This window comes from Pituophis catenifer, unplaced genomic scaffold, assembly GCF_029215685.1.
Source record: "Pituophis catenifer annectens isolate HBS135680 unplaced genomic scaffold, rPitCat1.0.hap2 SCAF_5, whole genome shotgun sequence".
In the NCBI taxonomy this organism is placed as follows: Eukaryota; Metazoa; Chordata; class Lepidosauria; order Squamata; family Colubridae; genus Pituophis; species Pituophis catenifer.
The window spans coordinates 86,283,184-86,310,648 of NW_027256885.1; the positions used below are offsets into that span (position 1 = coordinate 86,283,184).

General features: G+C 43.5%; 1 pseudogene; it reads left to right on the plus strand.

Annotated features, from left to right (window-relative positions):
- LOC139317408 (perforin-1-like) lies at positions 1 to 17,139 on the plus strand (annotated as a pseudogene).
- Positions 17,140 to 27,465: the final 10,326 nt, after the last annotated feature.

Sequence of the window (27,465 nt, forward strand, 5' to 3'; positions counted from 1 at the left end):
TGCTTCTCCACTCTGAAATCTCATTTTTAATGCAGCTTCTGGAATTCACAGTCCATTTTTCTTTCCTATGTAGGATCAACCATGCTGAACGCCAAGTTCATCTATGCCAGGGGTGAAATCCAGCAGGTACTGACAGGTTCTGAAGAACCAGTAGTGGAAATTTTGAGTAGTTCAGAGAACGAGTAGCAGAAATTTTGAGTAGTTCGGACAACCGGTAGCGGAACTTTTGAGTAGTTCAGAGAACCGGCAAATACCACCTCTGGCTGGTCCCAGAGTGGGGTGGGAATGGAGATTTTGCAATATCCTTCCCCCAGGAGCGGGGTGGGAATGGAGATTTTGCAGTATCCTTCCCCTGCCATGCCCACCAAGCCACGCCCACAGAACCGGTAGTAAAAAAAAATTGAATTTCACCACTGATCTATGCTGTCTTCACCCTACAGCTTCTCTTCCTCCTCCTTTTTTTCACCGGCATCTCTTCCTATTGCCACTTCGGCACAGCCAATGAATGCGACAAGCCAAAAGACTTTGTGCCTGGCTACAGCTTGGCTGGAGAAGGCTTTGACATCACCATGCTGGAGAAGAAGTCCAAGGTGTTGGATCTGAATCACTGGCAGAAAGCTGATGGCACTTGCACCCTGTGCCGTAACCCTCTTCTGCAAGATAGGCCTCTTCAGAGACTTCCCTTGGTGGCCGTTGACTGGACAGCCAAAGTGAGTTGTCAGAGGAAGGTTCACACTTCCCTACAAAGCTTGGGCATTGATGTGCTTCATGCAGCAGCATTTGACGTGAAGAATGACTGGAAGGTTGGACTCAATGTACAGCCGAGACCCAAGCAACAGGTCCAGATGATGTTGGCTGGAACTCACTCCAAGGTGACAGACTTCACTATGCAGAAGAGTAACCAAGACAAGCACAGTTTTGCAAGTCACGAGGTCTCCTGCTCTTATTACAGGTGAAGGAGGCCTGGGTGAGGGATAATGGCTGGGAAATCCTACAGGGCTTTACTACAATCATCCATTCGTATGACAGATGTTTTGAGGGCACCTTACGAGGAAGTATGCAAGTCTAGATTTCTTGCCGGACAGGTAACAGGTAGTCCTCAACTTACGACAATGATTGAGCCCAAAATTTCTGTTGCTAAGCAAGACAGTTGTTAAGTGAGTTTTGCCTCATTTTACGACCTTTCCTTCCACAGGCAGTAAGTGAATCCCTGCAGTTGTTAAATTAGTATCATGGTTGTTAAATAAATCTGGATTCCCCATTGTCTTTGCTTGTCCGAAGGTTGCAAAGATGATCACATGATCCCGGGATGCTGCAACCATCATAAATATGAACCAGTTGCCAAGCGTCCAAATTTTGATCACGTAACCGTGGGGATGCTGCAACAGTCATAAGTGTGAAAAATGGTCATAAGTCACTTGTGTGGACTTCAACTCTCAAAATTCCTTTGCAGGCCATGTTGGCTGAGGAATTCTGGGAATTGAAGTCCACACATCTTGAAGTTGCCAAGTTTGAAAAACATTGCTTTAATCCAACTAGCAGCTCTGAAATTCTTATCCAACTACAGGTAGTCCTCAATTTATAACAGTTCATTTAGTGATCGTTCAACGTTACAACAGCACTGAAAGGTGTGACTTATAACTAATTTTCAGTTATGACCTTTATAGCTTGGCAACTGGTTTATATTTAAGACCGTTTCTGTGTCCCAAGGTCATGTGATCACCTTTTGCGTCCTTCTGATAAGCAAAGTCAATGGGGAAGTCAAAGTCACTTAACAACCAGGTTATTAACTTATCAACTGCAGCGATCCACTTAACAACTGTGGCAAGGAAGGTCGTAAAATGGGGCAAAACTCACTTAACAAATGTCTCACTCAACAAAATAAATTTTGGGCTCAATTGTGGTCATAAGTCGAAGACTACCTGTATTAACCGGGCTTGACTCAGCTAGATGTTTCCACCTGCTAAGGCCTGGATGGTAATTAGTATTAATAACGTAATTTGCTTTACCAGTAGTCCTGCCACCAGATGGAAATGAGTAATTATTTCTATCAGAAGTGGAAAACTGAGTCAACGGTATTTTTCTCTCTCCCAACTGCAGTGTTCCATTGTGGTGCTGGCTTCCATTTATTTATTGAAAAAATAATTATGCTGCTTTTCCTACAGCACCGATTTCCAAGGTAGCTTTAAAAAGTAATACAGGTAGTCCTCAACTTATGACCATAATTGAGCCCAAAATTTATGTTGCAAAGTGAGAAATTTGTTAAGTGAATTTCACATCATTTTACGACTTTTCTTACCACATTTGTTAAGTGAATCACTGCAGTTGTTAAATTAGTAACACGGTTGCTAAGTGAATCTGGTTTCCCCATTGACTTTGCTTGCCAGAAGGCTGCGAAAGGAGATCACATGACCTCAGGACACTGCAACCGTCATAAATATGAGTTATCAAGCATCCGAATGTAAATCACGTCTCCATGGGATGCTGCAATGATCTTAAGTGTGAAAAATGGTCATAAGTCACTTTTCTCTGCCGTTGTAACTTTGAATGGTCACTAAACAAACTGTTGTAAGTTGAGGACTACCTGTACACCTTCAGTACAAAAGGTAAAAAGACTAAAAGAGAAAACAGGGGAAAGGGAAAAGTATGCTGGCTGGGGAATTCTGGAAGTTGGAAGTCCAGACATCTTAAAAGTTGCCTAGTTGAGAAACCCTGATCTAGTTACTCACCAATTCTGAAAGATTGCTACCCTTTGATCCCAAACCACTCCTTTATGATTTGATCAGAAGGTCAGCACTTCAAGCTGCATTTACTCTAGTGCTGACATAAGAAGGAGAAGCGGAGGCGTCTGGAAAGGGACGTTTGACTTTTCACCTACTTATTTTCCCTGGAGATAATATCCCCTAGGACAGTGGTTCTCAACCTTCCTAATGCCGCGACCCTTTAATACAGTTCCTCATGTTGTGGTGACCCCCAACCAGGGGTGGGTTCTAAATTTTTTTTACTACCGGTTCTGTGGGCGTGGCTTATTTTGTGGGTGTGGCTTGGAGGTCATGTGACTGGGTGGGCGTGGCTAGCTGGTAATGTGACCGGATGGCCATGGCTATTTGTATAGGGACTACTCAGAGGGCTGAAAAAAGTCATTTCTGACAGGTCCTCGCACTTTTGACTGGTCCTCACACTTATGACCATCTTCACATTTATGCCTGTGCAGCATTCTTAACAACCATGTCACTCATTTCACAACTGCTTCTCTTCAACATGGTATAAGATAGGGCAAAAAACGTAAAATGTGAGGACACTCGTAAATTCGAGGACTGGTCAAAAGTGCGAGGACCAGTCAAAAATAACTTTTTCAGCCCTCTGAGTAGTCCCTGTGCACAAAAGGACTACCCAGAGGGCTGAAAAATGTGATTTCTGACAGGTCCTCGCACTTTTGACCGGTCTTCGCAGTTATGACTGGTCATCATTTATGCCCATTGTACCATTCTTAACAACTGTGTCACTCATTTCACAACTGCTTCTCTTCACCATGGTGACAAGATAGGGCAAAAACATAAATTGTGAGGACAGTCGTAAGTTCGAGGACTGGTCAAAAGTGCGAGGACCAGTCAAAAATAACTTTTTCAGCCCTCTGAGTAGTCCATATGCATAAAAGGATACAGCAATAGAGAGGGATGAAGGAAGGGAAGGGAAATTAGAGGAGGAGTGAAGGTAAGAGAGGGAGGAAGAGAGGAGGAGAAGGAGAAAGAGGAAGTAGGGAGAAGAAGAAGAGGGGGGAAGAGAAAATAAGTAAGAAAGAAAAGACAGAGGTGGTAGGTTTGAGGAGAAAGATTGCTGTACAATAAAAAAGATGAAAGGGAAGAAAGCCAACCCCAAACAAATATAAAGATATTAAGATAAAGAATGAATTGTTAAACTTTAAAGAATAAAAGAGAACAAATAGCAATAAATAGCAATAACTAGAAACACACATACAAACATACAATGTATTTTCTTTGAACAGAGTATTTGGCCGGTTCACAAATTTAAACAGTTGTAGGAGGTTAGCACCCACCCCTTTCCTAGAAGAATGAAATATTTTGGGAAATATTAAAAAGGCAGAATATTATATTTCCCTGGATGAGAAATGGAGAAGCATATTTTACAGACAAAGCAGCTCCCACCTTCCTGCCCCCCACCCTTTGTTAATGGGCCAGAGGCAGAAAGTCAATCCTTTGTCAAAGGACATTTGCAACACAATAGCGACAGAAACTAACACAATGGGCCCCATCAAGCCATGTGATCCTGTCCACCATTAAACCATCTTTCCAAGCAGTCTCCATGTTTCCAGTGTCTTTTTCCCCACTTGGAGCAGAACCCAGAAGGATATTTCTTCCAACACAGTATTTAGTCATTTCAATTAAATTTACAATTTCTATATTTCCTTTTTACCATATTTATTCCTCATCTATTTTTTTAAAAAAACAGTATTACCCTTCATCCTCATCTCTAATCTTAATCAAATTCAATTTTTCCCTTCTATTCTATATTATACCCCTTCGCATTGTCATCTATTTTTATATCCATCCTCACATTGGTTAATTATGTAATATTACAGTTGAATATTCAACATTTTAATATAAATCAATTAGTTATATAACTACCTTTTTTGTATATTAATCAATATGAACATGAATATTCCAATTATTTCCATGCAATCCAATTTCTTACAAATCAATTAATTATATTTACCAATAATAATAAACCAAATAATTTCCCCCATATATTCCTCCAAACCACAACCATTTCTGCTTTCAACACAATATACAATTAATAGTATCTCAATTATTACAATTCCCTAGTTAAATAAAACTTTTTTTCTTTTGTGTTTTAAAATCTTGAACCTCCTCTTGCCCTAAATTTCCCATTGTTTGCAGTTTTGCACTTACCTTTTTTGGTGAGGAAAAAGAAAAAGAAATCTCTCTGCCTCATTTTGTCACGTTGCAACAAAGACCCTTCTTTAGTTTCAATTTCGCTTTTCAGCATAGCTAGGGGGAAAAAATTTGCTCCAGGAATTTACCTCTTTGCAGCTAGCTCTTTGAAGCCCCGCGGCAAGAATTTAAAGTTTTTTTTCCCTCTAGCCACCAGCTGGGACTCCGGAGGCAGCAATAGATTGGGAGTGGGCGGGGTAAGCGAACGGCGACCGGGCGATCCAACAGAGGCAGAGGGTGAGGGTGAGTGAAGGCGTGGGGGGGGCAAGAGAGGGCTTTGGCAACCCCTGTGAAATGGCCGTTTGACCCCCAAAGGGGTCGCGACCCCCAGGTTGAGAACCGCTGCCCTAGGAGATGGGATGGGAGGGGGGAAATTCCTTTGAGCTGGAGCAGTAGATTAGGGGTAGAGTGACTTGGAAGAGGGCCAATGAGTTCAGAGGAGTGGGGAACGGAAAGGGAGGGTTTTGGGTCTGGAAGTCAGTGTTGGCTGCGATGGAGTCGGAGTTAGAATGTCGTGCTTAATAAATGGGAGTTTTTCATCAAAGACTTTGTTTGAAATGCAATTTATTTGAGACGACCTCGAAACCTGACAGACAGCCAACACTCCTTTCCAAGCCAAACTGGCTGACCTCCAGATCTCCAGCTCCCTGCCAGATGTATGGAGTGAGTGGAGAAGAAGTCCGGACGTCATGGCGGAAAGCAAACTGTTCGAAGAGAGTTTAATTCAGGCAACTGGAAAAGAGCCCGTCTTGATCCCAGCCAGTTTGGATGCTACGGAGCCTCAACCCCTCCCTCCTCCAGCGAAGCTGCAAGACAGCCAAGGTCAGACAATCGTGCCACAAACCAAGAAAAAAAAGATGAGTATTGGTGGACTTTGCCAAAATCCGCAGAGGCTGAGTTTCCCTTCCCGAATGCGCAAGGGAAGGGGAAACCCCTGAGTGAATTGGGGAGGGCAGACTGGCTATGGGACTGGCAGCAAGCCAGGCACCAAAAAGCTTCAGGGAAGCCACTCGAGAGCCCCATAGACGAATTGAAGGAGAAATTTGACTATGCCATCATTCGGGAGGAGGGGCTATCGTGCAGGCCAAAGGAGAAGGGGGAGCCAGTTTGGTCTGCTGAACCGAGAGGCCGTAGACTGAAGCACAGCCCTCCCCCCTCCCATAGCAGAAGGAGAGGAAGCCCAAAGATGCATCCATGGGTTCCCCCCCTTACACAGCAAGCAGAGCAGCCTAGATAGGACATCACCTCCCTACCCTAGAAGGAGAGATGAGGAAGAGGACCAGCGGCACCGAGGGCAGGCTTACAGAGTCCTGCAGTGGGAGGAGAGGGCAGCGAGGGAGGACCCACCCCGTTTCAGAGGGAAGTTCAATGGCGATCCAGACCAGCTAGAGCAATTCCTCGACACAGCTGAGATCTACATCAAGCGCTATGGACACCTCTACCCATTTCCCAGAGCCCTAGTGAGTGCCATTTCAGAAGGGTTGGAGGGAGAAGCAAGGAGGTGGTCAGCAGCCCTCTACAAGAACAGGGGCCCCCAACTGCAAGACGCAGATGGGTTCTTACAACTACTACGAGCCCAGTTCGAGGAGGCAGAGGAGGACCCCTATGTGGAGGACGAGCTCAGGAACCTAATGCAGAAGGGGAGGCCCATCAGAGAGCATATCCATGAATTCAGGAGAGTCATTGGAACCTTACCTCCCTTACCAGAGCGACTACTGGTGTATTTCTTTAGAACAAGCCTAGACAAGCAAATCGCCCAAGTGACTGCTTATCGGGACATCCCGAACCGACTCTCCGAATGGTTCCAAGTAGCAATAAAAGTCGACAGAGGGTTGCGAGCCAACGACATGTCAAAGCAACCAGATGGCAAGCAGAGAGGCCAGCCGGACCAGGGACCACCCAGTAGACGAGAAACCACAGCACCACAGCCTACCCAGGCTACCTAAAATTGGGGATCCGAGTCAAAAAGCTCAACCACTCAATCCAATTTGAACAAGTTGATGGATCCCTAGTGGGGGGGACTTACGCCACACACCTGACCGAACCAGTGAAGCTGGAGCTAGCAGATCACTGGGAAACGATTCAGTTTATAATAGCCCCCAAAATGACAGATCCAGTCATACTGGGACTCTCTTGGCTAGACAAATGGGGCCCCATCATCTGGTGGCAAGAGGTAACCCGCAGGCTGAGGATAGCAAAGGGCCCCCAACCCCTGCCACTCCAACCAGGCGAGGAGCCCCCCACACAGGGGCCCCAATCCCTCCCGCCACAGCAAGGGAAGATGCCACCGACACAAGGTTCCCTCCCTAAGGGTACACCAGAGCAACTGGCGGCCGCATCCGACAGCTTCCATGAGACAGAACAAATCCCAGAGGAGTACCAAGACCTTGCAGAGGTGTTTAGTGAGGTCGAGTGTGACGTTCTGCCCCCCCACCACGAGGCCGATTGCGCTATCGAGATCATCCCTGGGGCGAAACTACCTAAACCTAAATTGAATGCCATGACGCCCCGTGAAATGCAAGAAATGCGGAACTACATAGACAAGAACCTACAAAGGGGTTTCATTGAGCCAGCCAAACCATGGGTCGCAGCACCGGTCCTCTTCAAAGAGAAGAAAGACGGCTCTATGCGCCTGGTGGTTGATTTTAGAGTTATCAACACTGTCTGCGTACACAACTTATATCCCCTTCCCCTCATGAAAGACATACTAGCCCACATGGCCAAAGGGAAAGTTTTCACCAAACTAGACCTCCGCGAAGCCTACTACCGGATACGCATCAGAGAAGGAGATGAGTGGAAAACAGAATTCAACTGCCCCCTAGGGAGTTTCCAATTTAAGGTGATGCCATTTGGACTGCAGGGAGCCCCGGCGGTGTTCATGCAATTGATAAATGAGGTTCTACATGAGCACCTCTATAAGGGGGTCCTCGTCTACCTAGATGACATTCTCATTTACACGGAAACCATAGACGAACACATACCCCTCGTCCGCCAAGTGCTGGAGAAACTGCTGGGGGCGAACCTATATGTCAAACTATCAAAATGCGAGTTCCACCAGTCACGGCTAGACTACTTAGGCTACCGAGTGTCAAACGAGGGGATAGAAATGGACCCAGCCAAAGTACAATCAGTCCTAAACTGGCAACCCCCTCGCACCCGCAGACAACTGCAAAGCTTCCTGGGGTTTGCGAACTTCTACAGACAATTCATCCCCTCTTTTGCAAGAATTGCCAAACCTCTGACGGACCTCCTAAAAACAGGGAGTCCAGCAACAAAACCCCACCCAGGACAACCTCTACAGTGGGACCTGGCCTGCCAACAGGCATTCAAAACACTAAAAGAAATGTTTGCAAAAGAACCGGTCTTAAAGCATCCTGACCCCGAACAACCGTTCGTCATCCAAGCAGATGCCAGCGATGTGGCAGTAGGGGCTGTGCTACTCCAAAAGAACAGCCAAGGGAATCTACAACCTTGTGCCTACACATCCCGCAAACTCACCGACACAGAAAGACAATGGGCGGCGTGGGAAAAGGAAACGTTCACAGTGAGATGGGCGCTGTTGACCTGGCGACATCTGCTAGAAGGAGGCCAGACATCGTTCGAAGTTTGGACTGACCATAAGAATCTGGAGGCCCTCAGGACCCCACGGAAGTTGTCGCCCAGGCAAGTCCGGTGGGCCCAATACTTCAATCGTTTCAACTTCGAGCTGAAACACATCCCAGGGGGGAAAAACTTTCTGGCCGATGCCCTCTCCCGAATGCCCCAATACAACAGTGAGTGGGAGCAGGTAGTGAATGCCATCATCCCCTCTGCCCAAGGAGTGGGTCAAGTAGTCACCAGATGGCAACGTTGCGGCCAGCATGGCCAATCAGCAAGTGACTTAATGACAAGACTCAAAACGGAGACATTGGCGAACCCCTGGTTCCGAGACAATCAACATCTCCTGACAAAAAGGGATGACCTAGCATGGAAGGGGACAAAACTGTATGTCCCAGAGACTCTACACACCCTGGTCCTCAAGAGGAGCCACGACGTTAAATCAGCGGGGCATTTCGGCTTCCTAAAGACTCTGCACTTAGTACAAAGACAGTTTTGGTGGCCCCACATGAGAAAAGTCGTAGACAGTTATGTAAAAAGTTATACCATCTGTGCCACGATGAAAAAATGACCAGGAAGACATCCCGGGCTGCTGCAGCCAGTAGCTGAACCGACAAGACCATGGGAGGAGATTGCAATGGACTTCATATTAGAACTGCCGAGGAGTGGTGGAAACACAGTGATCTGGACTGTAATAGACTTATTCTCCAAACAGGCACATTTCATACCCTGCAGCGGGCTACCCTCAGCCCGCCAGTTGTCCAAACTGTTGCTGAAACACATCTACTGCCTGCATGGAGTACCCAGAAGAATCATCTCCGATCGAGGTGTCCAGTTCACAGCAAAATTCTGGAGGGAATTCCTACGGTCCATAGGGTCATCCCAAGGCCTCAGCTCAGCGTTTCACCCGAGCACCAATGGGGGGGCAGAGAGACTGAATGTCATGATAGAGCAATACCTGAGGTGCTACGTCGACTAAAAACAGTCTAATTGGGCAGACCTCCTATCTTTTGTGGAGGTCGCGTATAATAATGCTGTCCACAGTAGCACAGGACTAACCCCATTTAAGATAGTGAGTGGTATGGATTTTGTCCCCATGCCAGAGTACCCAAGGGAGCCCCCTTCCTCAGTCAGTCTGACCGATTGGATGGAAATGTTGAAAGAAACCTTGGAGAATGTCAAGAAGGCATTGGCCAAGGCGGCACAATCCTATAAGAAACAAGCAGATAAGCACCGAACTCCCCAAAGACCTTTCCGAGTGGGAGAGAAGGTCTACCTCTCCACCAAGTATTTGAGACTCAGACTCCCGAGCAGGAAACTGGGCCCGAAACTTATAGGACCATTCCCTATAGTAAAAGTAATCAACCCGGTTACAGTACAACTGCAGCTGCCCCGACTACTAGGGAGGATACATCCCGTTTTCCACAGTAGCCTCCTGAAACCTGTGGTGGGGTCAACTTTAAGGCTGGTGCCACGTGATCCGCCCGGGCCCCTGGTCATTGGGGGCCACACTCACTATGAGGTACAGTGAATTCTCGATTTGAGGTGGCATAGGGGACACCTCCAATACTTAATCAAGTGGAAGGGTTACCCCTTGTCAGAGGCTTCCTGGGTGAAAAGCAGAAACATCCAAGCTGACCGCCTTATAGCCAAATTCCATGCAGATCACCCGGGCAAGGCGGGAGGGGGCGGGACACACACACCCAGACGGGGAAACGGTACTTAACTTGTTGTTTGTCTTACACAGGCCACCCTGAAAAAATGAAGGGGGAGGGGCCGGATGTCAGCACTTCAAGCTGCATTTACTCTAGTGCTGACATAAGAAGGAGAAGCGGAAGCGTCTGGAAAGGGACGTTTGACTTTTCACTTACTTATTTTCCCTGGCGATAATATCCCCTAGGAGATGGGATGGGAGGGGGGAAATTCCTTTGAGCTGGAGCAGTAGATTAGGGGTAGAGTGACTTGGAAGATGGCCAATGAGTGCAGAGGAATGGGGAATGGAAAGGGAGGGTTTTGGGTCTGGAAGTCAGTGTTGGCTGCGATGGAGTTGGAGTTAGAATGTCGTGCTTAATAAATAGGAGTTTTTCATCAAAGACTTTGTTTGAAATGCAATTTATTTGAGACGACCTCAAAACCTGACACACTAGTTCTGTCACCCTACCTGTGTGGTCTTCTGTTTCCTTTCCATCTTCTGTATCAGCCAATACATTCCCACCAGCCATTTCAACCACTCCTTTCGCAGTCTCCCTGCCAAGTACCAACCCAACTCCCTTCTGGAATATCAGGAGCTCATCGGCACCTACGAGACCCACTTCATTGATCACCTTCACTTGGGGGGCCGCGTGAGGGATGTGACAGCCGTGCGGGTCTGTGAGACAGCTTTGGACGGCGTGTCTGCTGATGAAGTCAAAGACTGTCTGAGCCTCGAGGCCTCAGCCAACATTGGGGATGGCAAAAGGAGCCTCAGTGCGGCCTACAGCACATGTGAAGAGCTGAAGAAGAAGAAGAGTTTCAAAGGAAGCTTCCAGCAGACCTACAACGAGAGACACACTGAGGTGGTCGTAGGGGACCAACACACTGACTTGCTTTTTTCAAACGAACAGAACCCTGAAGGTTATAAGCAGTGGCTGGAAAGCCTCAAATCTATGCCTGCGCTCCTTTCTTACTCCCTGAAGCCCATCCATAGTTTGCTGCCTAAGGGTGACCCAAAACGGGACAGTTTGCAGCAGGCAGTGAGTGAGTACATCAGAGAAAGGGCCCTTTGGAGGAACTGCAGCCAGCCTTGTCCTCCTGGCTCCCAACGCAGCCTCCGAGATCCCTGCTCCTGCACGTGTCCCAGTGACGGCACCACTAACACCATGTGCTGCTCCCAGGAGCGAGGCCAGAGCAAGCTAACAGTGATGATTCAACGTGCCTATGGTCTCTGGGGAGACTATATCACAAGAATGGATGCTTACGTCAAGGTATTCTTCCATGGGATTCAGAGCTGGACATCCACTGTGTGGAATAATGACAACCCGGTATGGATGACCCACTTGGATCTGGGGAAGGTCCAGGGCTTGGGAGAAGCCAGCAGGCTCCGAATACAAGTCTGGGATGAAGACAACCGTTACTGTTAGGGTGCGTGTAAAAAGTATTTGTTGCTTGTGCAACGAGCAGAGCAGAAACACACAGGGAAGGAGATAAACGTGCAGCTCGTGTGAGAAAAATACTTTATATACAAGATAATAAGCAGTCTCGGTGTAAGTAAAACAGTCCAAGGTCATAAACAGTAATATCAGTCCAGTAGGTATCTTCCCTTACCAAAGCAAACAGACTTTAGTAACTCTTGGTATACAGTACCATATACCAATCCAGTTTAACACCAATCAGCAGAAGACGCAGGAAGCAACAGTAACAGGATCAATCAGGAACAAGGAACGCTTCTCTGCACTGCTTATTTATGCACTGTAGCCTAATTGCAGGGTTCAGCAAACCCTGATTACGTGGCTCAGTTGTTTCTTAAAGAAACAGATATATTGCCTGACCAACAAGTTAGGAGTAAGCTACAAGCTGAACCTAACATTCTCCCCATTGGGCAGGACAATATACACAATAGATACAGAAACAAAAATACACATCCAAACATACATTGTACAGTGGTATCAGTTACATTTCAGATTCTTAATCCAAATCTTTCACAACAATTGGTGTGTTTAATGGCACCTTGCGCTTTGGTAAAATTATCGGCAATATTGTCCTCTGATGCGCAATATTCCAATGTAATCATGTTATCCTTAACACATTGCCGAACATTCAGATAACGTATATCAGTGTATTTAGTCCTTGTCTTTACAGCAAGATTCGTTGCCATTGTAATGGCTGCCTGGTTATCTTCATAAACCGTAATAGGATAGTCCATTTTGAATCCAATATCTTCCATCAGCTGTTTATAATAAATCAGTTCAGTACATGTAAGTGATAGACAAGAAAACTCCGCTTCCATGGTAGACAAACTGATGTGTTTCTGGCGAATTGATCTCCATCCAATCAGGCAGTTATCCAACATGATTGCTATTCCAGACGTAGATTTTCTGGCAAAACTGGCATCAGCATATGCCTTTAACACCATATTGGCGTTTGGTTCTAAATACATAGCAAAATGTAACGTTCTTTTAAGATATCTAAGAACACGTTTTGCAGCTTGCCAATGCCTATCAGTAGGCTCTGAACTATATTGTGCTAGTTGATTAACACTAAAAGCTATATCAGGCCGTGTCCAGTTGCTCAAATACGACAAACTGCCTATTAATGATTGATACAGTTCTTTACTGAACTGTGGACTCTGCAAACTATCCTGTTGGAATTCTTGTGTCATAGGAGTCTTGGCAGGTTTACATAATTCCATCCCATATTTTTTCAACAATTTGCAGATTTTAATAGATTGTGAAATTTTAAATCCTCTAGATGTTTTCAGGATATCCAGTCCTAGATAATGCCGTATATGTCCTAGATTTCTAAGTTTAAATTTTGTTTGCAACTAACCGATAATCTCTCTAGCCTCAGCGTCAGTTCTGGTAATTATGGCAATGTCGTCTGTAAAGAGTAACAAGAATGAAACACATCCATCCTGTTCTTTTTTAAACAGACATTTATCTGCTACGCCCTCATAGAACCCAATGTTATGTAATTCCTGCACTATACATTGGTTCCACTCGTAACCTGATTGCCTTAAACCATATAGGCTTTTTTGTAGCCTCCAACACTCAATGCTATCCTGTGTATCATAACCAGGAGGTTTCTTCATATATATTGTATGCCTCAACGGAGCGTTCAAGTAAGCTGTCTCGACATCTATATGAGTAATAGAGCATTTATTTCTAGCTGCCCAAACCAGCATCGTTCTCAAAGTGCTCACTCGTAAACTTGGAACAAAAACCTCATCATAGTCTCTATCTGTCTGTGAGAACCCTTGTGCAACAAGCCGAGCTTTATGGGTTACTACCCCATCTACACTTTTCTTTATCTTGTAGACCCACCTACAGCCTATAAGTTTCTCATTTGGTGGTATTCTTACAACTTCATAGACACCAAGCCTCTTCAATGAATCAATTTCTCTATCCATTGCCTCTTGCCAGGCTTTTTGCTCCTTTTCTGGATATAATTTTATATCATGATAACTGGATGGTTCGATATCTACTTGGCAAACCACTGTGGCTTTATAGCGATCTGGTGGATGCCGGTCCCTGGAAGATCGTCTAGGCATAACAGGACTAATATCAGGTATATTGGGTTCATCCTCCCCTAACCCTGATTCCTGTTCCTGTTCTTCAACCTTAATAGATGGTTTATCATCCATCTCAGATGAACTATCATCAGGAATATGGTCCATCTTAACATCTACAGCTGTAATACCATAGTCTGCTTTTTCTAACCTGTCCCAGCCTTCATGTTCTAGGAATTTAGCACTAGTGCTACACAAAACTTTTGTTGTTCCTTTTTCCCAGAACCTATAGGACCTATGGTTAGCCTCATAGCCAACAAAAATCATTTTCTTTGCTCTCTGTTGGTCCTTCCTTCTCTGACTAACCGGTATATGCACCCAGGCTGGTGCACCAAAAGTATGTATATAACTTAAATCAGGCTTTCTCCCGTGCCATAAAATAAAAGGTATTTTTCCTGTAGAGGAGTGCACCACATTATTTAAAATATGATTGGCACATAGTATTGCTTCTCCCCACAATTTATCAGGTAAACAAGCATCAGCTAGCATAGTCCTAGTCATAGCTTGTAGGGTCTGGCCTCTTCGTTCTATATATGCATTATGTTCCGGCCGAAAAGGGGCAGAACGTTTATGCTGTATCCCAGCGTCCTTCAAAAACTTAGCCAACTGATGATTAGTAAACTCAGTTCCATTGTCAGTAACAATGCATTTCACCTTAAACCTCTGCTTCCTTTCTACAAAATGAAGCCAGTTTGTGATACATTGGAACGTATCACTTTTGGACTTCATAAGGTAGCAAAAACCATATCTAGTAAAGTGATCAACTATACTCAAAATATAGCATGCTCCCCCTAAACTGGGTTTCTTTGGCCCTATTAAGTCTAAAAAGACTACCTCCAAAGGTTTAGTTGTTTTAAACCCATTGCAGCGGTTTGCAGGTGTAACTTTACTTTTATGCTGGTCACAAGTATTACAGTTCAGGTATTTGCTGCAAGCCCTTAACTTAATGCCTTTAGACTGCTTCACAGTCGAATGCAACAACCTGAAATTCAGATGACCAAGCCTTCTATGTAGTAAATGTACGCATTCATCATGCGGCTTTACATTTCCAAATTTAGCTTTTGACTGAACTAACAGTAATGACTTATCCCTAATGACAAATAAGTCGTTTTCTAATTCTGCAGTAACTACAGTGCCTTCACATTCCAGCAAACATTTGTTGTTTTTAAAAGTTACTGTAAACCCAGAATGTAGTAATGACTTTACAGATAAAAGGTTATATTTCAAACTAGGGATATAAAGCATGGGTAAAGGGTGCTTACTAATAGAACATTGAACAAGTCCCTCCCCAGCTACAGTCACATTCCAGCCATTAGCTAATTTGACCTTTTTAGTACTTTTCTTCATATTTAGAAACAGTTTTCTGTTTTTTGTTATGGATTGAGAGGCACCACTATCAATCACCCACCAATCATCTCTTATATTAATAGATGAACTGGTTGCTAAATTACACCCTTTCCTGGGTTTAGCAGAGTTTCTAGCAGACACTTTCTTATTATTACAATATTTTGCAATGTGCCCCTTAGCCCCACATGCATAACAGCGTTTAACAATATTGACATTCTCATATACAGCTTCCACTTTTGGTTGCTGTTGCATCCTTAACTGGTCTCGTTCTTGCCTACGTTTGGCCTCATCCAGTAACCTACCAGTTATACTGGCCAATGTTAGTTCATCTCTAGACAATACTTCTAATGATGAAACAAAAGAGTCATAACTGTCATCCAACGATGAAAGAATAATATAAACTTGCTGCAGTTCAGTAAACACAAGGTCTTTCTCATGTAGCTCCTGGAAAAGCCCTGTCATGGAGTCCAGGTGAGCCATCATGTCTCCTCCTTTCTGAAGATGTAAGCGAAATAGTTTCCGTGTCAGGTAGATATGGACACCCACAGAGTCACGAATGTAGAGCTTCTTTAGCTTTGTCCAACACCTCGCAGCAGACTCTTCGCCCCGGAAATGGACAAGTTGCTGATCTCCCAGTGTCAGGCCAATGATGCATAAAGCACGCTCGTTGTCCCTGTGAAACTTCGCTATCTTTTTGGCGTCTTCTTCCTCAGCAGCATTCAATGCAGTTATGTCCGGTGGATTATTAACCATGTCCCACAGTTCTTCTTTTCGCATAAGTAGACAGCATTTTGTGGACCAGGTAACATAGTTTGTACCATCCAACCGGGTTATAGTAGCATAACTTGTACCTTGCTCAAAAGCCATCATCTTGACTACTACACCCACTGCCTGCACTTCTCACTTCCGCAAAAACAAATTAAAGAGCCCTAGAACATTCTGGGCCCATAACCAATGTTAGGGTGCGTGTAAAAAGTATTTGTTGCTTGTGCAACGAGCAGAGCAGAAACACACAGGGAAGGAGATAAACGTGCAGCTCGTGTGAGAAAAATACTTTATATACAAGATAATAAGCAGTCTCGGTGTAAGTAAAACAGTCCAAGGTCATAAACAGTAATATCAGTCCAGTAGGTATCTTCCCTTACCAAAGCAAACAGACTTTAGTAACTCTTGGTATACAGTACCATATACCAATCCAGTTTAACACCAATCAGCAGAAGACGCAGGAAGCAACAGTAACAGGATCAATCAGGAACAAGGAACGCTTCTCTGCACTGCTTATTTATGCACTGTAGCCTAATTACAGGGTTCAGCAAACCCTGATTACGTGGCTCAGTTGTTTCTTAAAGAAACAGATATATTGCCTGACCAACAAGTTAGGAGTAAGCTACAAGCTGAACCTAACAGTTACGATGATGATCTACTGGGGACGTGTGACCGAACTCCCAGATCTGGGAAACCTCATATCGAGGTGTGTTACTTAGATCATGGACACCTTGAATTTCAATATCATTTGGAATGTGGCCTCTTCTTAGGAGGGCCCTACTGCTTGGATTATGTCCCTCAGCAGCCACACAGGGTTGCTTTGTTACAACGTGGAGCAAAGTGAAACCCGTGATAGAAAGAGGCTGCTCAAGGGGGTAAAAGGCTACAGGTAGTCCTCAACTTATGACCACAAGTGTGCCCAAAATTTCCCATCGCCGAGTTGTTAAGTGAATTTTGCTCCATAGCTGACCCTTTTTGTCACAGTTGTTAAGCGAATCGCTGCAGTTGTTAAGTGAATCATGGGGTCATTAAGCAAATCTGCCCACCCCCCCCAGACTTTGCTTGTCAGAAGCCTGCTGGGAAGGTCACAAATGACCCCAGGACACTTCAAATGTCATAAAATTACATGCCAGTTGCCAGGTGCCTGAATTTTGATCATATAACTTTGGGGATGCTGCAATGGTTGTGTGAAAAACGGTCATAAGTCCCTTTTTTCAGTGCCGTTGTAATTTTGAATGGTTGTAAAGTCAAGGACTACCTGTATTTGTGCTACTGCTTATTTTTAAAGCCTGCCCTGGGCTTCTTCCCATAAGTTCTTGTTTAATTACTGAAGATCAGTGTTTCTCAACCTTAGCAACTTTAAGACATGCGGACTTCAACTCCCTATGGAGAATTCTGGGAATTGAAGTCCACACATTTTGAAGTCACCAAGGTTGAGCTATACTACTGTAAATCTATCTACAAAAGCTAAAACAAAGAACACAAAACAGAACACATTGCTTATGTACCATACAAACAAAACTAATCCTAGATACAATGTAGAGTGCTTTTTCACATATAGAAAGAGAGGTTGTCTTTCAGATTGTCCTGTATAAATGATGGAGAATGGAAATCATTTTTGTTGTGGCCTCAATCAAATCAGCCTGCAATATTAGAATTATGCAATGCTTGGAAAAGGGAGCACAACACTTGTCTGCATCCTGTTACAACACGTACATGGTTGCTAGGAATGCCTTTTCAAATTTCATCTTGATCAGTCACAATATTCCTTTTCATTGTCCTCCTGTTTGTTTTCCTATCTGTCCTATGTAATTTTTTTAAAAAACACATTTGGAAAAAACAAATTTTCTGAAAAAAGCTCAGTGTGAAATAACTTATCATTCCATAAATAAGCCATGTACCACACAAATACATCATTTAGGCTAATATTGTATTTTGAACACCAACAACAGTTAGATGAACCTACTCTTTAACAATGGCTTTCCACTGATCTTCAGATACTAGGCATTCAAATTTTACATCTATTGTCTCCCTATAATCTGAGATGTCTAATTTTGTAACTAGCTATTAGAGGCATATTTGATATCTTATTGATAGGAGAATATACAGTATATAGGCTTCACTTAATGTTAAGAGGTATTTTTACTGCTTCCTTGTGCTTTGGCCAAAATGAAATACTGCTTGGAATTGCGAGTCCTCAAATAACAATAATTTGTAGCTTGATCCAGTTAACTGATCTAGAAAATATATTCTCCTCAGGTTTGCAACCAAAATGTTGCCTTGCTCATTTCACGCTTAGATCCTACCCTGATGTTAATTTAGCAAGTTTATAAAGATGAGTTTGTAGTTGTATTCTAAAGCTCACATTGCAGGAGGGGAATATTTGAACTTTTCAAGGTGGTTGCACCCAGTGTGGGATTCAAATTTTTTTACTACCAGTTCAGTGGGCGTGGCTTGGTGGGCGTGGCTTGGTGGGCGTGGCATGGCTTGGTGGGCGTGGCATGGCTTGGTGGGTGTGGCAGGGGAAGGATAGTGTAAAATCTCCATTCCCACCCCACTCCAGGGGAAGGTTACTGCAAAATCCCTATTTCCTCCCAATCAGCTGGGACTCGGGAGGCAGAGAATAGATGGGGGTGGGGCCAGTCAGAGGTAGTATTTACCGGTTCTCCAAACTACTCAAAATTTCCGCTACTGGTTCTCCAGAACTGGTCAGAACCTGCTGAATACCACCTCTGGTTGCACCCTTACATTTTACAATTTATAAAGAATGGAAAATGCATTGAATCCAAGATGTTAGGATATGGTATAAGTCTAACAAGTTGTCCAGGCAATATATGTGTGCTATCACTTTAATTGTAATGCTGAGTAATTGTACTGCTGAGTCATTGTAATGACTAATGACTGCTGACTAACTGCTGACTGCAATTACCATAATTGTACTGTTGAGTCATTGCACTGCTGACTTCACTTATCTTAAGTGGATAATTACTAGTGTAAACTGTATATAAGAAGGAAGCCGAGCTATAGTCATTGTTGGACCTGCTCTCATCATTGCTTGACTTGCTGCTTGACTGGAACTGTTGATTGGAACTGTTACTGTCATGTGTGAAGAAGTGGATGGATCTGCTACCATCGTGATTTGTTACCAGCATTGAATTGCTGTTTATTACCAACTGCTGTAAGTAAGAAAATATCTGTAACTTCGGACTGATTTGAATGGCTAAAGACTTGGATTGACTAAAAGACTATGCAATTGTTTTTCACTACAAAGTAAAAGCTTTGTTAAACCAGTTTGTATGTATTGTATTCATTGCTCTCAGTACCATTTCTCTGTGCACTTACTCTGCTGGTTGGTAACACAACAATATCCTTAACACAAGATAACCCATGAAAACTAAATTTTAACAGACAAAACTTGTCCTGGATTGATTTAAAAAGTGTGCTTTAAATCAGAAACTTAAACATGGAAAATTAAAGTAACCTCCAAAAGCAATTGTAGCTTTTGCAATTAAAACAAAAAGGAGCAAGGGAAATAGGGAAATAATTTTCCCAAGTAAACTTCCAAAATAATACCTGCAAATAAATTTTAAGAATCTTCAAAAATACCATATCAAGAATAAATTGTAGACTTCCAGCGGTGACGTCAGAGCGGAGTGGGTGAGGGTGTGATTGATAGCTCCCGAAAGCCCAATTAATTCCTGAAAAGGAGCCCCATAAGGGCATTTCCAGACTTGGAGGGTTTGGAATATTAAAGGGGAAGGGTTTAAGCTCCGGACGAGACACTAGCGTCCAAGAGAATAAAAGCCGGACCCCTTAAATCCAGCAGGAAAAAAACTGTCTTCAAGGCAGATCAGGAGCGATGGTGGCCGCATAGTGAGGAAGCAAAAAGTGGATCCAGCATCAGTGGTCGCGAGGATCGGAAGAAAAAATAAAGAAAAGTGAGATTCTTAATAAGCAGTCACGAGCGAGAGAGTCGCAGAGGGTAAAAAGAGTGGCGAGTAGGAAGGAGAGCGCTTAACAGGAGACGATCGAAAGAAAGCAACAGTGTATCAGAAGTAGTGGAAGAAGCAATTAACGAAGAAGATACAAAGTAACAATCTGTAACATTCAGACTTAAGTTTAGGATTTACTGCGGAGGAAAAATAAGGGAGTAAATTCACGCAAAGGAGAAGACTGTGAAGGTAATATAAACTTTGGATTTAAAAATAAAAGAAGTTTCTTTCAGTTGGCGGATTTAGTGGACTTGGAGGACTAAAGAGGAGGTAATTTGGAAAGAGATTATACATAGACGCTCAAAACAATTGTGGATTTATAAATATTAAGAAGAAAGCAGAGTGCAGGACTGGGAGGACGCAAAGACTGTGTGTTGGAATTGAGAGTGGCAAAGCCTGAACTGGGTGACGGAGACAATCTGATGCAATAAGGAGTTGAAAGAAGAAAACCAAAAAAGAACTCAAAAGAGGAAAAGTCTGGTTGGAATTTAATATATTGAAAGAAATTGTAACTTGAGGGGGGGGGAATTGTTTTGTTGAACGGTTTGGATAAGTGCTTAAAGAATTAAAGGGGAAATATATTTTGAACACTTGATATCTTATAATAACTATAGTGAAAATATTTGAAAAAGATTAAAATAATTAATTGATTTGATTTTGGAGGGTCGGGGAAATAAAAAAAAGGGGGGGAGGTGAGACAATTGTTAAAGAGTAACTGAATGGTAAAACATGAATTGAGTGGTGATAAAAGATTTATAAGTATTAGTGGTAGAAGGTAAATATAGAATATTGATATAGAAAATTGTAGTTACACTCTAAGAATAAAGTACAGTTATATATTGAGGTATACATACATACATACATATGTAGGTCTTTGGTTATTCAGGTTTTCTCCCGTGTAAAATTGGAAATTGGTAAAATTGGTTTTCTCCCATGTAAAATCCAATTTTACACGGGAGAAAACCCGAATAACCAAAGACCTACATACAAACACCCGCGAAAACCTCAGAAAACATACATACATACATACATACATACATACATACATACATACATATATATATATAAAACCTGGCTAGAAGAAAAACACACACACACACACACACACACACACACACACACACACACACACACACACATATATATATATATATATATATATATATATATGTAGGTCTTTGGTTATTCGGGTCTTGTCCCACGTAAAATTGAAGGTTTCTTGGCGACGTTTCGACGAAGTCTCATTCGTCATCTTCAGGCTGGTGTTCTCGGCTTCGTGCTTCCAGGAGCAATGTGAGCACGAAGCCGAGAACACCAGCCTGAAGATGACGAATGAGACTTCGTCGAAACGTCGCCAAGAAACCTTCAATTTTACGTGGGACAAGACCCGAATAACCAAAGACCTACATACAAACACCCGCGAAAACCTGAGAAAACAAATATATATATATATATATATATATATATATATATATTAAGAATTGTCCTAAAGATACGAGTTCCAGGTATAGTTATAGAAGAGGCGATAGACATCACGCTCTCTGGAACGTTTAAAAGTTTTAAAAGTTTTTTTTAAAAAAATTATTTTTTATTTTAAAACTTGTACTAAGCTTTCGTCGGCCCCTACCGACTTCGTCAGAGTATAAAATCCCCATTGAGGAGCTGCTTGCTTTTATGTAATGCTGATCAATTTAGTCCTAGCATGCGTAACAGGCCCACACCCTTGCGTTCCCCCTGTAATTAACTTTTTTTCTGCCTTAGTCATGCTGACAGATGACGATGCACTTCCCCCTGCCTCCTGCCCCATTATGTGTTGCCTCTTTCTCTCCCTGGGGGGTAACGCAGGGTTATCAGGCATTGCTTTGAAGGTATTTCTCCCGGCTCTCTCTCCCTCATTGTTATGCCTTTCCCGTTTAGGCATACACGTTGCCTCCTCTGAACCTATTTGTTTTGCCCATGATCTTGTGATGGGTCTGCGTTGTTCTTCCTTACCCCCCCTATCTTCCTCATTCTGCTGTTTCCCTAACCTACTCACTTGGTCTCTATCAGGGTTTATCACACCTTCATTGGGCCACTCTCCATGCTTAAAGGAGGAAATTTGTCCCCGATATCCATTCAGTCTTAGTGACCGGTCTTCTTTAAGTCTTTCCTGGTGCCGTAAAGCCTGGTATGCCGGTGGTATGTCAATATGTCTATTTATACACTGCTCAAACAACTAAAGGGAACACAAAACTACTGTATGTAATGAACAAAGTATTTAATAAGGCTATTTCATTCATTCAGATCTCGGATGTCTTCTGCTTTTGTTCCCTTTATTTTTTTGAGCAGTGTATATAAAGTTTAACTGAAATATATATTTTGAATAGTAGTCTAAAGTAAGGAAGAGTGATAATATTTAAATCAAGTGTGTAAGAAGTTAAGGAATTAAAGTAAAAAGTAGTAGAAATAGAAGAATGTTCCAGATTAAATAAATTACTAACTTTTATGATACTGTGAAAGAATTTTACAAGAAACCTAACAATGTCAACAACAGCAACAGTAACGAAAACTGGAAAAAAGCCTATTTCTAACCCAATATTGATGGCTTCTCCTACAACTCACCGGTCAATTGAAAACATGTTAGGAAAGGAAAAAGATAAGACAGAGCCGATGATGAACAATATGCAAAGTATGCTCCAAATGATCCAAGAGACATTGATGAGGTCACAAGAAAAAATGGCAGATAATCAAGAAGAGGCTAGAAAACATCATCAAGAAATCAAAAATGAGATAGGAGAAGTAAAGGAAGATTTTAAAAATATGAAGGAAAAGATGGAAAATATACAACAAACAATTGCAGAAAATGAGCAAAAAGTTAAAAAAATAGAAACCAAGGTAGACCAATTAGATCTCAAACTAGAAATGGCGGAGCAGAAGGTACTACAATCAAACAAAGAACTGTCGGACTAAATCATATTTTTAGAAATGGAGAAAGCCTCATATTTTTTGCATTTCCAGAATGTTGTGGAGGAGAAAGAGGAAGATTTGGAAGAAAAAATGAGTGAAATAATAGCAGAATTAATACAGAGAGACAAGCTGGAAATAAAAGATATTATAGATGAAATCTATCGAGTACATAATAATTACATAAGAAGGCACCGTTTGGCACGTGCTTCCTTCAGTATCCAGGAAAGAAAAACCCAAACTCAAGCATTTTGAAGAATTTGGTACTTTTACTGAATATGAAAAGATTAACAACCCAGGAAAGCTGGAAGTGAGCAAAACGCGCGAAATGCATCTACTAAGCTTCTTCCCCCCCTCGTGTTTATATTTTCTTAGCCAATCTAAAGGTCTTCCAAAGGTCAGGTGGCAACACGTCTGGCAGCGTCATCCATCAGGAATGTCGAGACAGTTGGTCAGCCGTCCCCTTCTGAAATCCAGTTTCGATTCCCACGAAGTCCCCTCCTACAAAGACAAACCCCCTCCTGCTCCCTTCCCCCCCTTTGCTCCATACCTAATCCCTCCCCGTTTCTTATGGCAGCTAAAGCAGGCAAGCTGAGGCTGACATTCGGCCCCTCTTGCAGAAGAGACGTTAGTCCTAAATAAAAGGAAAGAAGAGAGAGAGAAACAGAATACATACAATGATTAGGGTTTATCAGGGTATTTGGCATAGAATTGTTGTACTTTCTTGGGAGCTCGGACATCCCGTTTATTTACCCATTCAGCCTGAGATAGTGGAAAATGTTTCCAGGCAATCAGATATTGGACTTTACCATGGTGTTTTCTAGAGTCCAAGATTTCCTTAACCTCAAAATGTTGCTCCCCTTCTATGAGGATGGGAATTGGAGGGGTGCTATGATCAGCCCTTAGGGGAGATGAGTGTTCAGGTTTCAATAAACTAACATGAAATACAGGATGTATCCGTCTCAAGGTTTTTGGCAATTCCAATTCAACTGTCACTGGATTAATCAGTCTAATCACACGGAATGGTCCTACATACTTAGGCCCCAGCTTTTTGGACTTCTGGGTGGTTTGCAAGTATTTGGTAGACAAATAGACTTTATCCCCCACTTTATAAATGTGAGCTGGGGACCTTTTCTTATCGGCTTGCGCCTTATGAGCTCGGTGTGCCTCATCTAATGCCTTCCGAGTCACTGTCCAGGTGCTCCTTAGTTGTTCAATCCAATCCATCAAGGAGGGATTTTGGGGATCATCTTGAGGTAACTCGGGAATGGGTACAAAATCCTGGCCCAATGCAACCTTAAAGGGGGTGAATCCGGTGCTACTGTGTACAGAATTGTTATATGCCACTTCTGCAAATGGCAACAAGTCTACCCAATTGTCCTGTTGGTAATTTACGTAACACCTAAGGTATTGTTCGAGCACCCCATTGGTTCTTTCACAAGCCCCATTTGTCTGAGGGTGGTGACTGGAACTCAACCCCTGTGCGGAGCCTATCAATTTCAAAAATTCTCTCCAGAAACTGGAAGTAAATTGCACACCCCTGTCAGAAATTATTCTTTTTGGAGACCCATGTAGTCGGTAAATCTGCCGAATAAACAATTTTGCGAGGGTTTTTGCTGAAGGGATCTTTGAGCAAGGTATGAAATGTACTTGTTTGGAAAACAAATCTGTTACTACCCAAATGACAGTGCAGCCCTCACTGTCTGGTAAGTCCACAATAAAATCCATAGATATTTCCTTCCATGGGGCGTTCAGTCTAGCCACACTTTGCAGTAATCCAGGGGATTTTCCTGGAGGTCTTTTAGCCGAGGCACATACTGGACAGCTAGCCACATATGCCTGTATGTCCTTTTTTAGTGCAGGCCACCAAAACTGTCTCTTAACAAGATGTAAAGTCTTGACAAACGCAAAGTGTCCTGCGGCTTTGGCATCATGCGCATATTTCAATATGGTTGGCCTTAATGTGGTCGGAACATACAATTTCGATCCAACCCAAGCTAGTCCATCGCGAAGTGTGCATTCATTCGAGTGGATTTTAAACCACTCGTCAGCTTTTAGCGCTTCTTGTAACTTTTCGAGTAAATCCCCCGAGAGTTTTGGATCGGTTTTACTCTGCGCTCTGGTAGTGACAGGTGTTGCCAATTGCGTTAAGGGGATCATTGGTTGAACCACTTCCTTCTTTATGCTGTTGTACTGTGGTAATCTGGAAAGTGCGTCCGCCATGAAATTTTTTCCCCCAGGAAGGTAACGTAAAGTGAAATTGAATCGCTTGAAATGTTGGGCCCAGCGTGCCTGTTTGGGTGACAATTTGCGTGGTGTTTTTAATGCTTCTAGATTCTTATGGTCAGTCCACACCTCGAAAGGGTGTTTCGCCCCTTCTAAAAATTGTCTTCATGTTAACAGCGCCCATCTAACTGCAAACGCTTCTTTCTCCCATATGGCCCATCTCCTTTCTGTCTCGGATAGTTTACGGGATGTGTAAGCACAGGGTTGTAATATTCCATTCTCATTCTTTTGCAAGAGTATTGCTCCTACGGCGACGTCGCTAGCATCAGCTTGTACTACAAACGGTTATTCTATGTCGGGGTGTTTGAGCACAGGTTCAGCTGCAAACAAGCGTTTCAGTTTTTCGAAAGCGGCCTGACAGTCCATAGTCCAGTCTAGTGGTTTCGAGGGTTTGGGTTTTACTTCCCCTTTGGTTTTTAGCAAGTTTGTAATTGGCAGTGCGATTTTTGCGAAAGAGGGGATAAATTGTCTATAAAAATTAGCAAACCCTAAGAAACTCTGTAACTGTTTACGGGTGCGTGGTGCGGCCCATTCCATTACTGCCCGGACCTTTTCCGGGTCCATCTCTATTCCCTCATGCGATATACGATATCCAAGATAGTCGATTTTGTCTTGATGGAATTCACATTTAGAAAGTTTGGCATAGAGTTCAGCTGCTCTGAGTTTATTCAAGACCGCTCGAACCAATCTTACATGGTCGGCCATGTTGTCAGAATAAATTAGAATATCGTCCAAATAGACCAACACCCCCTTATATAGATGCTCATGCAACACTTCGTTGATCAACTGCATGAATACGGCCGGGGGCCCCTGTAGTCCAAAAGGGAGTACTCTAAATTGGAAACATCCCAGTGGGCAATTAAATGCTGTCTTCCATTCATCTCCCTCTTTTATTCTCACTCGGTAGTATGCCTCTCTTAAATCAAGTTTGGTAAAAAATTTTCCCTTTCCTAAATGGGCCAACATGTCCTTCATAAGTGGGAGGGGATAGACATTTTCCACGCAAATGGCGTTCATGTTTCTATAATCAACAACTAATCTGAAGGATCCATCTTTCTTTTTGCGGAACATTACTGGCGCTGCCACCTTGGGTTTGGCTCGTTCGATAAATCCCCGTTCTAAGTTTTTGTCAATAAAATTTCACAATTCCCCCAATTCTCGAGGTGTCATGGGGTATATTTTTGGTTTGGGAAGCTTCACCCCTGGGAGTATTTCAATGGTGCAGTCAGTGGCCCTGTGGGGAGGCAGAGCATCCGATGCTTTTTCACTAAACACTTCCTTGAGGTCCCAATATTCCTTCGGAATTTTCTCTTCTCCCTCAATATAGTTAATGGCTACTGCTGCCCCTTCTGGTCTTATGTCGTCCCTTAGGGAGGGGCCTTCCTTTTCCGGAGTTGGTTCTGCCGTACGGATGCGCAGGACCCCCGTTTTCCAATTTACTCATGGGTTCCATTTACGAAGCCAGGGCAGTCCTAGAATCAGGGGCCTTTCCATGCCAGGTGCTACGATAAAGCTGAGCTTCTCTACATGATTCCCCAACTGTAGTTCAAGGGGTTCGGTCATAAAACTAGCTGGGCCCCCTCCTGCAATCGACCCGTCTAATTGACAAAATGCAATGGGTCTTTTTAAAGTTTTCAGTCTCAGTCCCATTTCCTCCACTACTTTGGGGCTAATTATGCACCTAGTGCACCCCGAGTCCAACAGGGCTAACAATTGCGCATGAGTTCCTGTGGAGGGCACCCTTACTTCTACGGGGATGAGTAAGGGTTCTTCCGTGTGACTCACCCGTTCGTCAGTGTCAGAGTCGGAGTCCGTCTCGCTGTCGTCATCGTTGGTCGGAGTTCCCAACTCACCCTGGTTCCGGGGAGTGAACTCAACGACTTCTCCTTTCAGGGCGGTGCCGCGGGTTTTGGCGGGTATTTTATCGCTTTTCTTTTGGCTGGCCCCGGTGGCTTTTGGCGGTGGTTTGGAGAAACATTCGGCCGCCCGGTGACCCTCCTTCCCACATTTGAAACAGGTGAAGGGCTTTGACTTGGGTTTGAATTCGGTCTTCCCGCCAGTCATCTTGGGCGCCCCCTTACGGTAGAAAGAGGATGACTGGTCCCCCATCCGCCTTCCTCGGAGTTCGCTCCGTTTCAGCTCGATCTCCACATCCTCAGCTACTATGTACCATCTATCCAAATCATCGGGGACCCCCATGCTCCTGCAGTCTCGATATATCTCTTAATTCAATCCATCTTTGAAACTCTCCAAAAGAGCCATTTCTGACCAGCCTGTCATATAAGGTGCCAGTTCACGA